Source organism: Thalassophryne amazonica, chromosome 6 (genome assembly GCF_902500255.1).
Source record: "Thalassophryne amazonica chromosome 6, fThaAma1.1, whole genome shotgun sequence".
Lineage (NCBI taxonomy): Eukaryota > Metazoa > Chordata > Actinopteri > Batrachoidiformes > Batrachoididae > Thalassophryne > Thalassophryne amazonica.
Window position 1 is genome coordinate 58932691 of NC_047108.1, and position 11615 is coordinate 58944305.

At 41.4% G+C, this 11615-nt stretch overlaps 1 non-coding gene across 1 annotated transcript; it reads left to right on the top strand.

Moving 5' to 3' along the window:
- The first annotated feature begins 7016 nt into the window (after positions 1 to 7016).
- On the top strand, positions 7017 to 7088 carry trnaq-uug. The gene has a single exon. It is a non-coding gene; the product is annotated as a tRNA-Gln (tRNA).
- The last annotated feature ends 4527 nt before the right edge of the window (positions 7089 to 11615 follow it).

An 11615-nucleotide genomic window follows, 5' to 3' on the forward strand; every position in this document is an offset into this window, starting at 1 on the left:
TCGTTGTATATATTACAATGACAATAAAGACCTATTCAATTCTATTCTATTCTAAAAGATCTTACCGCGTTGGCTCAGGAACACTTCAGAAAACTATTGTCAGTTGACACAATTCATTGCTACATCTCAAGGGCATAGGTTTGGTCTCAGCTTTGATAGGGACAATTATAGTAATGGGGGAAACTATGGCACAAAAAGAACGCAAATGCACTACCAGACTAGAAAGATTTTTTTTGTCCTGTGAAGGGACACAAACGTGTTAATTACCAGACTAGAAAGATTTTTTTTTTTTCTGTGAAGGGACACAAACGTGTTAATTACCAGACAGAAAGATTTTTTTTTTTCTGTGAAGGGACACAAACATGTGTTAATTACCAGACTAGAAAGAGTCGAATTCAACCTCGAGGTCGCTGTCGTCATCCGATGCCATGGCCACTTGTGCAGATTTTGTTGAACACAGAAAAATGTTGACACCTCCATAAGGAACTTGAACTTTTTTTTATTTTTCTTGTCTCTCTCTTTGCTCTTGTGTTTTGTTCGTTTGTTATTGCATTTGTTGAAATAAAGTTTCAAAAAAAAAAAAAGATGTTGGTTGGGGAATCTTCCTGTCACGGCAGAGATTGGATGGGAACTCATTACTTTGTATGAGAGGGGGCGGGCTTTCAAATGACTTTGTCCCGGCCGCCCAAAGCCAGCAGCAGCCCTGTGTGTGGTGTGTCTTTGATGCCGCCTGAGTGCAACACCTGCAAAATGATTCTTGGGTGTCAGAGAGAGATGCGTGTTTGGGCAACCAACTGAAATCATCGTACATATTGGATTTTTTCCCATTATTGATCGTACAGAGGGCAAAACTATCGTAGAAATACGATAATTATTGTACATCTGGCAACACTGCACCGGAGCCACCCATCCTCTGCGCTCCGGGACCTCCCACTTTACAAATTAAGCACTGCCTGCCACGAGATGCGCTTTGTTTACGTCCATGTGAGAAGAACGTGAGCCAATGAAATTGCAATATGGGTAACCCTGTCACTCTGGCACGTCGAAAACACAAAACGTGACGACTAAAATTATAGTATCGAGTTCGCAAAAAAATAGTGAATGATTTTGTTATATAAAAAATGCTAAATATTGGTAGGGACTATTTTGCCATCCCAAAATATTGGTTGTGACTTGTCCCTATGGTCCATATGCAAACCTATGCCCCTGCTACATCTACAAGTGCAAGTTAAAATTCTACCATGCAAAGTGAAAGCCAAACATCAACAACATCCAGAAACACGGCCGCCTTCTCTGGGCCCGAGCTCATTTGAAATGTACAGACACAAAGTGGAAAAGTGTGCTGTGGTTTGATGAGTCCACATTTCAAACTGTTTTTGGAAATCGTGGACGTCATGTCTTCTGGACAAAAGAGGAAAAAGACCATCCAGATTGTTACCAGTGCAAAGTTCAAAAGACAGCATCTGTGATGGTATGGGGGTGTGTTAGTGCTCATGGCATGGGCAACTTACACATCTGTGATGGCACCATCAATGCTGAAAGGTACACCACCGGGTTTTGGAACAACACATGCTGCCATCCAAGCAATGTCTTTTTCAGGGATGTCCCTGCTTATTTCAGCAAGATAATGCCAAGCCACATTCTGTACATGTTACAACAGCGTGGCTTCATCGTAAAAGAGTGTGGGTACTAGATTGGCCTGCCTACAGTCCAGACCTGTTGCCCACTGAAAATGTGTGGCGCATTATGAAGCGCAAAATAGGACAACGGAGACTCCGGACTGTTGAACAACTGAAGTTGTACATCAAGCAAGAATGGGAAAGAATTCCACCTACAAAGCTTCAACAATTAGTGTTATCAGTTCCCAAATGCTTATTGAGTGTTGTTAGAAGAAAAGGTGATGTAACACAGTGGTAAACATACCACTGTCCCAGCTTTTTTTAAATGTGTTGCAGGCATCCATTTCAAAATGAGCAAATATTTCCACAAAAACAATAAAGTTTATCAGTTTGAACATTAAATATCTTGTCTGGTGTATTCAACTGAATATAGGTTGAAGAGGATTTGCAAATCATTGTATTCTGTTTTTATTTACATTTTACACAATGTCCCAACTTCATTGGAATTGGGGTTGTACATACTCATAACAACATTTGCTCGATTAAGCAGAACATTATTTTCCTGAAAATTACCAAACAATGTCTCTTTTGACCTTACCCTCTGATAAAATCACTCAATGAATTTTAGTTACAGCAATTTATTGGCAAATTGTATTGAATGTCCTTCAACAATACACACACTTCCCTTTCCTTAGTTGTACATCACCTGTTCCTGAGGTGTTCCCAAGCCATCTGGGAAATATAATCCTCCAGCATGTCCGGGGCCTCCTCCCAGTTCTACCTGCCTGGAAGACCACTCAAAAGGTGATGACCAAGGGGCCATCCTCACCAGCTACCTGAACCATTTTAGCTGGCTCCTTTCAATGCAAAGAAGCAGTGACTCTTCTCTGAGTCCCTTCCAGAGAGTGAAGCTTCTCATCCAGGAGTGTATAAGCCCAGATACCCAACGGAGGAATTTCATTTCTGCCACTTGCATCACTGGCCTTATTCTTTCAGTCATAACCCAAAGATTATGACAGTAGGTGACCAGATACCTGAACCATCTCAGCTGGCTCCTTTCAATGCCAAGAAGCAGCGGTTTCACTCTTGAGTCACTCCAGGATATTCAAACTTCTCACCCTGTCCCAGCGTGTAAGCACAAATATTCAACAACGGAATCTCATTTCTGCCACTTGTATCCGTGACCTTGTTCTTTCAGGAACTACCCAAAGTTTGTGACCATAGGTAAGGATAAGAGTGCAGACTGACTCGTAAATTCAGTATCATACTCAGGCTTAGCTCTTTAACACAGTGAGTTGCTACAGCGTGACATATGGTCACAGGTCTGATGGCACAATTACAAACTTGATAATGACTTTTGACCAAGGGTGTTCTCGTTCCAAGTGCACTTATGAACACTCTTGTGCTCAAACAAGGTGTTTATGGACAATCCATGACCAGCACAGAAGTCCAACAACAATACACCACTCCAGTTAAGATCAGGGGGCTGTTCTCCCAATCACTTCTCTCCAAGCTTCTCCATCATTGTCCATGTGAGTACTGAAGTCAACCAGTCGAACTATGGCATTCCCAGCAGGAATCTTTTTCAGGATCCTACTCAGAGTCTCCAAGAAGCATGGATAACCTGAACTACTCTTTGGCATATATGCACAAACAACAGTCTCATTTCTTTTCGACATGACATCACATTGAGGCAGGCTTCTCATTCACTAGGGAAAACTCCAAAATAATGGGGGCTTGTGAGCATCCCCGCCCCCACACATGGCGGCCCTGCCGCCAGGCATTATGACTACAGAAATGGGCCATATGGTGCAGGTGACATTCCATATCAACCCCAGTGGTCTTGTTAGAGTCTCCTCATAAACAATTTTTTGACACAAAGTCTTTCTAATGATGCCCATGAATCTTTCAAAGATACTTAGTACAAATGAGATGTGTTGCACTTGGTCACTTGTTTGCATCCATGTCTCACAACCATACCGTAATACAGGAAGCTCCAATGACCCAAAAACGTGGACATTCATTCTTCTGCAACAATATCAGGTTTACCAATCACTATCACCTGACAAACTTTGACCTGGATCTGATCTGGATTGTGGATTTTGTGGACATTTGAGTTTAATATTGAAAAGCCAATTGATTTACATTTTGCATTATATCTCAATCAAAAGTGCCTTAATCACTCTAATTTTTTACCTCTGCCAAAGAAGATGGAGGTTACATTTTCAGCTCTGTTTGGTTGTGAACAGCCTGGAGGCCACAATTTTTCAAATATTTTTATGAAATTATTTATTGAAGATTCATATCCTGATAGGCAAGAAGTGATTCAATTTTAAGGTCACTGGTCAAAGGTCAAAGTCAGGAAAATCTTGGAATGTTGGAAAAATCCCTATCCTTACATTGAATGAATTTTCAAAAATTCATAACTGTCAAAAACACATTTCTTTCATATTTGATAGCTTTATGTAGGATGGTATTATAATCAGGTCCTGCGCCAGCTAGCCAGCATCCTTGAAGAAAGGTGAAATGCCATCAATGCCCTCCCTCCCCTGACGCGTGGACCTCCAAGCACCACCCACTTTGTGAGAACAGGAGAACGTCCACCCAAAGCATTGGCAAGAGCGAAAACCTCCCTCCTTGACTCGTCTTTCCAGCAGAGATAGTAGCAACTACTCTCAGGCCAGACCTAATCCTGTGGTCAACTTCTCAAAAACTCCTATACATTCTGGAGTTAACGGTACCTTGGGAAGCTGCTGTTGAAGAGGCGTATGAGCGAAAACATCTGAAGTATGCTGAATTAGCAGCCCAGGCAGAACAGCGCAACTGGACTACCAAGGTGTTTCCTTTAGAAGATGGTTGCAGAGGGTTTATTGCCAAAACCACAACCAGGTTACTGAAGATGATGGGAGTGAACGGACATGCCTTCCACCAAGCAGTGAAGGCACTTTCAGAGGCGACAGAGCGAAGCAGCAATTGGCTGTGGATGAAAAGGAAAGATAATAACTGGGCTATGAGATGACTGGCGAGGGGTTGAGACAGAGGGGGGCACACTTGGACGCCAAGTGTTGCCGTTGAGCCCTCCGGAGGTGTCATGGGCCTAAATCAATGAAACACTGAAGATGGAGGGTGCCCATCTGATGACCCCAATGATGTTGACACCCCTCTCCCACTCCAGACACGAAGTAAGAAGCTGTGCTGATGATTCATTCAAGGGATTGTTCCATCAAGTCCTTTAAGCTTTAATAAAAAAATGAAATTATTTATTGAAGATTCATACCCTGATAGGCAAGAAGTGATTCAATTTTAAGGTCACTGGTCAAAGGTCAAAGTCAGGAAAATCTTGGAATGTTGGAAAAATTCCTATCTGTTGTGAAAGTGTAGTGACACGGACCCACAACAGGGGGCGCAAATGAACGGTCAATAGATGAGCCAAAAAGTAACAATTTAATGTTGTGAAGGTGCACAACGAATACACAGACAATCTCAGAATGTGATTACAGTCAATCCACAAAGGTGACGTGTGGGCAGGCTCGAGGATAGAAGACGTCTGTCCTGAGAAGAGCCGGAACCACACGATTTCCGCCGCCACCGAACCTGGTGAATACTGGAGCCGCCAAGTCCCGAATTCCCAGGTGATCACCGTCCCCGACTGTCGGATCTGGTACTGCCGGCAAAGAACAAAGACAGTCAAGTGTGGGTGTGTGTACACCCAGTAACAACAACGGTGAGAATGCCACCTCCACCTCTCACTCAATATGCTGAAGAGTACCGCAGTGATTCCTCAGGGGAAAAGAGTGCCGTCCTGCACTCACTCAGCTTCCACAGAAAGAAGGACTGGTACTCCTGCAAACACTCACAATATACAGATATATTACGACACAAACGGCTGAGGATATTACCTCCAGTGAAGTACGATATCTCGGCGATGAGGTGGAGATGACGTCTGGGTTTTATGGAGTGGGATGATGAAGAATGAGTGACAGCTGTCAGGACATAATAAGTAACAGCTGTCACTCCCGGCTGTGTCCGTGGCGGCAGCGCCCTCTCGTGCCTGAAGCCCGCACTTCAGGCAGGGCGCCCTCTGGTGGTGGGCCAGCAGTACCTCCTCTTCTGGCGGCCCACACAACACTATCCTTAACATTGAACGAATTTTCAAAAATTCATAACTGTCAAAAAGATTACATTTCCTTCATATTTGACAGCTTTATGTGGGATGGTATTCTTTATTGACTGACAATGTTTGATCGAGATCTGATCCAGATTACAGATTTTGTGGCCATTTAAATTTAACATTAAAAACCCCATTTAATGTATATTTTACATTATATCTTAATCAAATCTGCCCCAATCACTCTCATAATTGAAAGTGAGGTGCAGACTGGCACTATCTCCTGACAAAATTTGATCCAGATTTGATCCGGATTGTGGATTTTGTGGATATTTTAATTTAAAATTGAAAAGCCCATTTGGTGTACATTTTGCATTATATCTCAGTCATAAGTGCCTCAGTCACTCTCATTTTTCTGTTATGGATTTACCTACACCACCAAAATTGAATGGAGATTCCAATTTCATCCCTGTTTGTCTATCTTCTAGTTATCAGTCACAAACCAAATGCCAAAAAGCAATGACAAATTGTGTATAGCAGAAATAGCCAGCATCACATTACAATCATGGATACAAAGAGTTTGTCTGTAAATAATTCAGCAAATAGGTTGAAAAGAACAAAAAAGCAGACTAGAACATTATATAAGATAAAGCATATGCATTAGGCACAGCGAACGAGAACCTTATTACAGTATAACAAATTAAGAAAAGGAGTAGACTGGTATAAAATAAAAGTACAAATACAACACCTGTCTAATCCTACTGGCTTTACATTAATGTGTTGCTCAGCACGAGAAGGGAAGCGAGCTCACGACCTTCTTGTTGTGACCCACCGTGCTGTCTGTTTGCAACAAGAGTGAGGAAAGTATTTAAAAAAACACAACTAATAATAAAAAGAATTAAAGACTCATACGTTCTCTGCTGCCCCCACATGGCAGACAGTGGTTACTACAGGTTAACGACAAAAACAAAACCATTTATCGACCGCACACAACAATAACGTTCGTCATATTCGGAGCCTCAGTCCTGTCCAAATCGGAGTTTTTCCTGTTTAGTATCATTTTAAGTTTCACAATATGTGGATGTGTGTGAAACAGCGTCGGAGCTCGTCTGTCGTTCGGCTGAAAATACGGTGAACATGGATAAATGCGCGCTGATGTTAACTGTCGTTACTCGAGGACGTTGTTTGATGTTATGCCGCGTTAAAAACATGAATTAATTCCGATAAATCACAAACAAATGAAACACTATTTCCTTATGAGTCCTACCTTAGCCGATTTGTTGCCATCCGGTCCCATGGTGTAATGGTTAGCACTCTGGACTTTGAATCCAGCGATCCGAGTTCGAATCTCGGTGGGACCTATTTTGACGGTTAAATTAGTATTTGTTTTTGAGCTGATTTGTGCGTTCAGTTCATTTGAAACCAACACAACAAGAAATTTTTAAAACAGGTTTGTAATCAAAGCGTCTGATGGGGAAACTTTAACGCCCAAGTTGCTTTCACTTTGTCAGCTTCAGGCACACTGATCTGTATATATTACTGGATCGCTCATTAGTCCACACACTCCATAGAATCCGCTGAAGCAAACTGGCGGCCATCTTGCCACTCCCAACTTATGCAGACCGCACATAGACGGCTTATTAGAATGTCAACAATTTCAAGTAATAACTGAGCTGATTCTATTTGATTTATTTTCTTTCTTTATTACTTTGACACTTTCTTCCCTTCTATTCTCACTTACTCATATATACCAGGGACAAATACTCAATTCTAAAAATGATCATTCCTTAATCAAAGTTTATACAAGATAGATAGATAGATAGATAGATAGATAGATAGATAGATAGATAGATAGATAGATAGATAGATAGATAGATAGATAGATAGATAGATAGATAGATAGATAGATAGATAGATAGATAGATAGATAGATAGATAGATAGATAGATAGATAGATAGATAGATAGATAGATAGATAGATAGATAGATAGATAGATAGATAGGTGCATGTGTGTATGTCAGAGGCCAAGTAGATCACTTGGTATTGCGGTATTGTATCACTTCCTGTTCCGGAGCACAGCGGTGTTTTGCTGTATCTGTTAATTTTGGCTCTCTGTTGGGACTGTTTACACAGAGACTGCTACCTGCTGCTTTGGACTTTGAACTAATAGTCTTTTTCAAGACTTTTTTACTTTTTTACCTTTTTATTTTATTTTTTTTTTTTACTTTTTTACTTGACTCTACTGGTGGTCGGCTCTCACTGCGGTATTGTATCACTTCTTGTTCCGGAGCACAGCGGTGTTTTTCTGTATCTGTTAGCTGTTTGATCTGCGCAGTTAGATTGATCTAGTTATCTAGATTACGATTTGTTTCCCAGTGTAATCTTTACGTGCCTTAACTAAAGCACTCCTTCTGCTGAATCACCTCTAAATTATTTACACATTATTCGCTTTGCGTGTTTTTAGGAATCCGCTAGCTTAGCGTAGCTACTAGCTCTTAGCCGATTTAGCATGGCGGCTTCTCCTGTCTCTCCCGCACTTTTCTGCTCTGGGTGTGAAATGTTTAGTTATTCCTCGGCCTCCTTTAGCAGTAATGGTACTTGTAATAAGTGTAGCTTATTCGTAGCTTTGGAGGCCAGGCTGGGCGAATTGGAGACTCGGCTCCGCACCGTGGAAAATTCTACAGCTAGCAAGGCCCCTGTAGTCGGTGCGGACCAAGGTAGCTTAGCCGCCGTTAGTTCCCCCCTGGCAGATCCCGAGCAGCCGGGAAAGCAGGCCGACTGGGTGACTGTGAGGAGGAAGCGTAGCCCTAAACAGAAGCCCCGTGTACACCGCCAACCCGTTCACATCTTTAACCGTTTTTCCCCACTCGACGATACACCCGCCGAGGATCAAACTCTGGTTATTGGCGACTCTGTTTTGAGAAATGTGAAGTTAGCGACACCAGCAACCATAGTCAATTGTCTTCCGGGGGCCAGAGCAGGCGACATTGAAGGAAATTTGAAACTGCTGGCTAAGGCTAAGCGTAAATTTGGTAAGATTGTAATTCACGTCGGCAGTAATGACACCCGGTTACGCCAATCGGAGGTCACTAAAATTAACATTGAATCGGTGTGTAACTTTGCAAAAACAATGTCGGACTCTGTAGTTTTCTCTGGGCCCCTCCCCAATCAGACCGGGAGTGACATGTTTAGCCGCATGTTCTCCTTGAATTGCTGGCTGTCTGAGTGGTGTCCAAAAAATGAGGTGGGCTTCATAGATAATTGGCAAAGCTTCTGGGGAAAACCTGGTCTTGTTAGGAGAGACGGCATCCATCCCACTTTGGATGGAGCAGCTCTCATTTCTAGAAATCTGGCCAATTTTCTTAAATCCTCCAAACCGTGACTATCCAGGGTTGGGACCAGGAAGCAGAGTTGTAGTCTTACACACCTCTCTGCAGCTTCTCTCCCCCTGCCATCCCCTCATTACCCCATCCCCGTAGAGACGGTGCCTGCTCCCAGACTACCAATAACCAGCAAAAATCTATTTAAGCATAAAAATTCAAAAAGAAAAAATAATATAGCACCTTCAACTGCACCACAGACTAAAACAGTTAAATGTGGTCTATTAAACATTAGGTCTCTCTCTTCTAAGTCCCTGTTGGTAAATGATATAATAATTGATCAACATATTGATTTATTCTGCCTAACAGAAACCTGGTTACAGCAGGATGAATATGTTAGTTTAAATGAGTCAACACCCCCGAGTCACACTAACTGTCAGAATGCTCGTAGCACGGGCCGGGGTGGAGGATTAGCAGCAATCTTCCATTCCAGCTTATTAATTAATCCAAAACCCAGACAGAGCTTTAATTCATTTGAAAGCTTGTCTCTTAGTCTTGTCCATCCAAATTGGAAGTCCCAAAAACCAGTTTTATTTGTTATTATCTATCGTCCACCTGGTCGTTACTGTGAGTTTCTCTGTGAATTTTCAGACCTTTTGTCTGACTTAGTGCTTAGCTCAGATAAGATAATTATAGTGGGCGATTTTAACATCCACACAGATGCTGAGAATGACAGCCTCAACACTGCATTTAATCTATTATTAGACTCTATTGGCTTTGCTCAAAAAGTAAATGAGTCCACCCACCACTTTAATCATATCTTAGATCTTGTTCTGACTTATGGTATGGAAATAGAAGACTTAACAGTATTCCCTGATAACTCCCTTCTGTCTGATCATTTCTTAATAACATTTACATTTACTCTGATGGACTACCCAGCAGTGGGGAATAAGTTTCATTACACTAGAAGTCTTTCAGAAAGCGCTGTAACTAGGTTTAAGGATATGATTCCTTCTTTATGTTCTCTAATGCCATATACCAACACAGTGCAGAGTAGCTACCTAAACTCTGTAAGGGAGATAGAGTATCTCGTCAATAGTTTTACATCCTCATTGAAGACAACTTTGGATGCTGTAGCTCCTCTGAAAAAGAGAGCTTTAAATCAGAAGTGTCTGACTCCGTGGTATAACTCACAAACTCGTAGCTTAAAGCAGATAACCCGTAAGTTGGAGAGGAAATGGCGTCTCACTAATTTAGAAGATCTTCACTTAGCCTGGAAAAAGAGTCTGTTGCTCTATAAAAAAGCCCTTCGTAAAGCTAGGACATCTTTCTACTCATCACTAATTGAAGAAAATAAGAACAACCCCAGGTTTCTTTTCAGCACTGTAGCCAGGCTGACAAAGAGTCAGAGCTCTATTGAGCTGAGTATTCCATTAACTTTAACTAGTAATGACTTCATGACTTTCTTTGCTAACAAAATTTTAACTATTAGAGAAAAAATTACTCATAACCATCCCAAAGACGTATCGTTATCTTTGGCTGCTTTCAGTGATGCCGGTATTTGGTTAGACTCTTTCTCTCCGATTGTTCTGTCTGAGTTATTCTCATTAGTTACTTCATCCAAACCATCAACATGTTTATTAGACCCCATTCCTACCAGGCTGCTCAAGGAAGCCCTACCATTATTTAATGCTTCGATCTTAAATATGATCAATCTATCTTTGTTAGTTGGCTATGTACCACAGGCTTTTAAGGTGGCAGTAATTAAACCATTACTTAAAAAGCCATCACTTGACCCAGCTATCTTAGCTAATTATAGGCCAATCTCCAACCTTCCTTTTCTCTCAAAAATTCTTGAAAGGGTAGTTGTAAAACAGCTAACTGATCATCTGCAGAGGAATGGTCTATTTGAAGAGTTTCAGTCAGGTTTTAGAATTCATCATAGTACAGAAACAGCATTAGTGAAGGTTACAAATGATCTTCTTATGGCCTCGGACAGTGGACTCATCTCTGTGCTTGTTCTGTTAGATCTCAGTGCTGCTTTTGATACTGTTGACCATAAAATTTTATTACAGAGATTAGAGCATGCCATAGGTATTAAAGGCACTGCGCTGCGGTGGTTTGAATCATATTTGTCTAATAGATTACAATTTGTTCATGTAAATGGGGAATCTTCTTCACAGACTAAAGTTAATTATGGAGTTCCACAAGGTTCTGTGCTAGGACCAATTTTATTCACTTTATACATGCTTCCCTTAGGCAGTATTATTAGACGGTATTGCTTAAATTTTCATTGTTACGCAGATGATACCCAGCTTTATCTATCCATGAAGCCAGAGGACACACACCAATTAGCTAAACTGCAGGATTGTCTTACAGACATAAAGACATGGATGACCTCTAATTTCCTGCTTTTAAACTCAGATAAAACTGAAGTTATTGTACTTGGCCCCACAAATCTTAGAAACATGGTGTCTAACCAGATCCTTACTCTGGATGGCATTACCCTGACCTCTAGTAATACTGTGAGAAATCTTGGAGTCATTTTTGATCAGGATATGTCATTC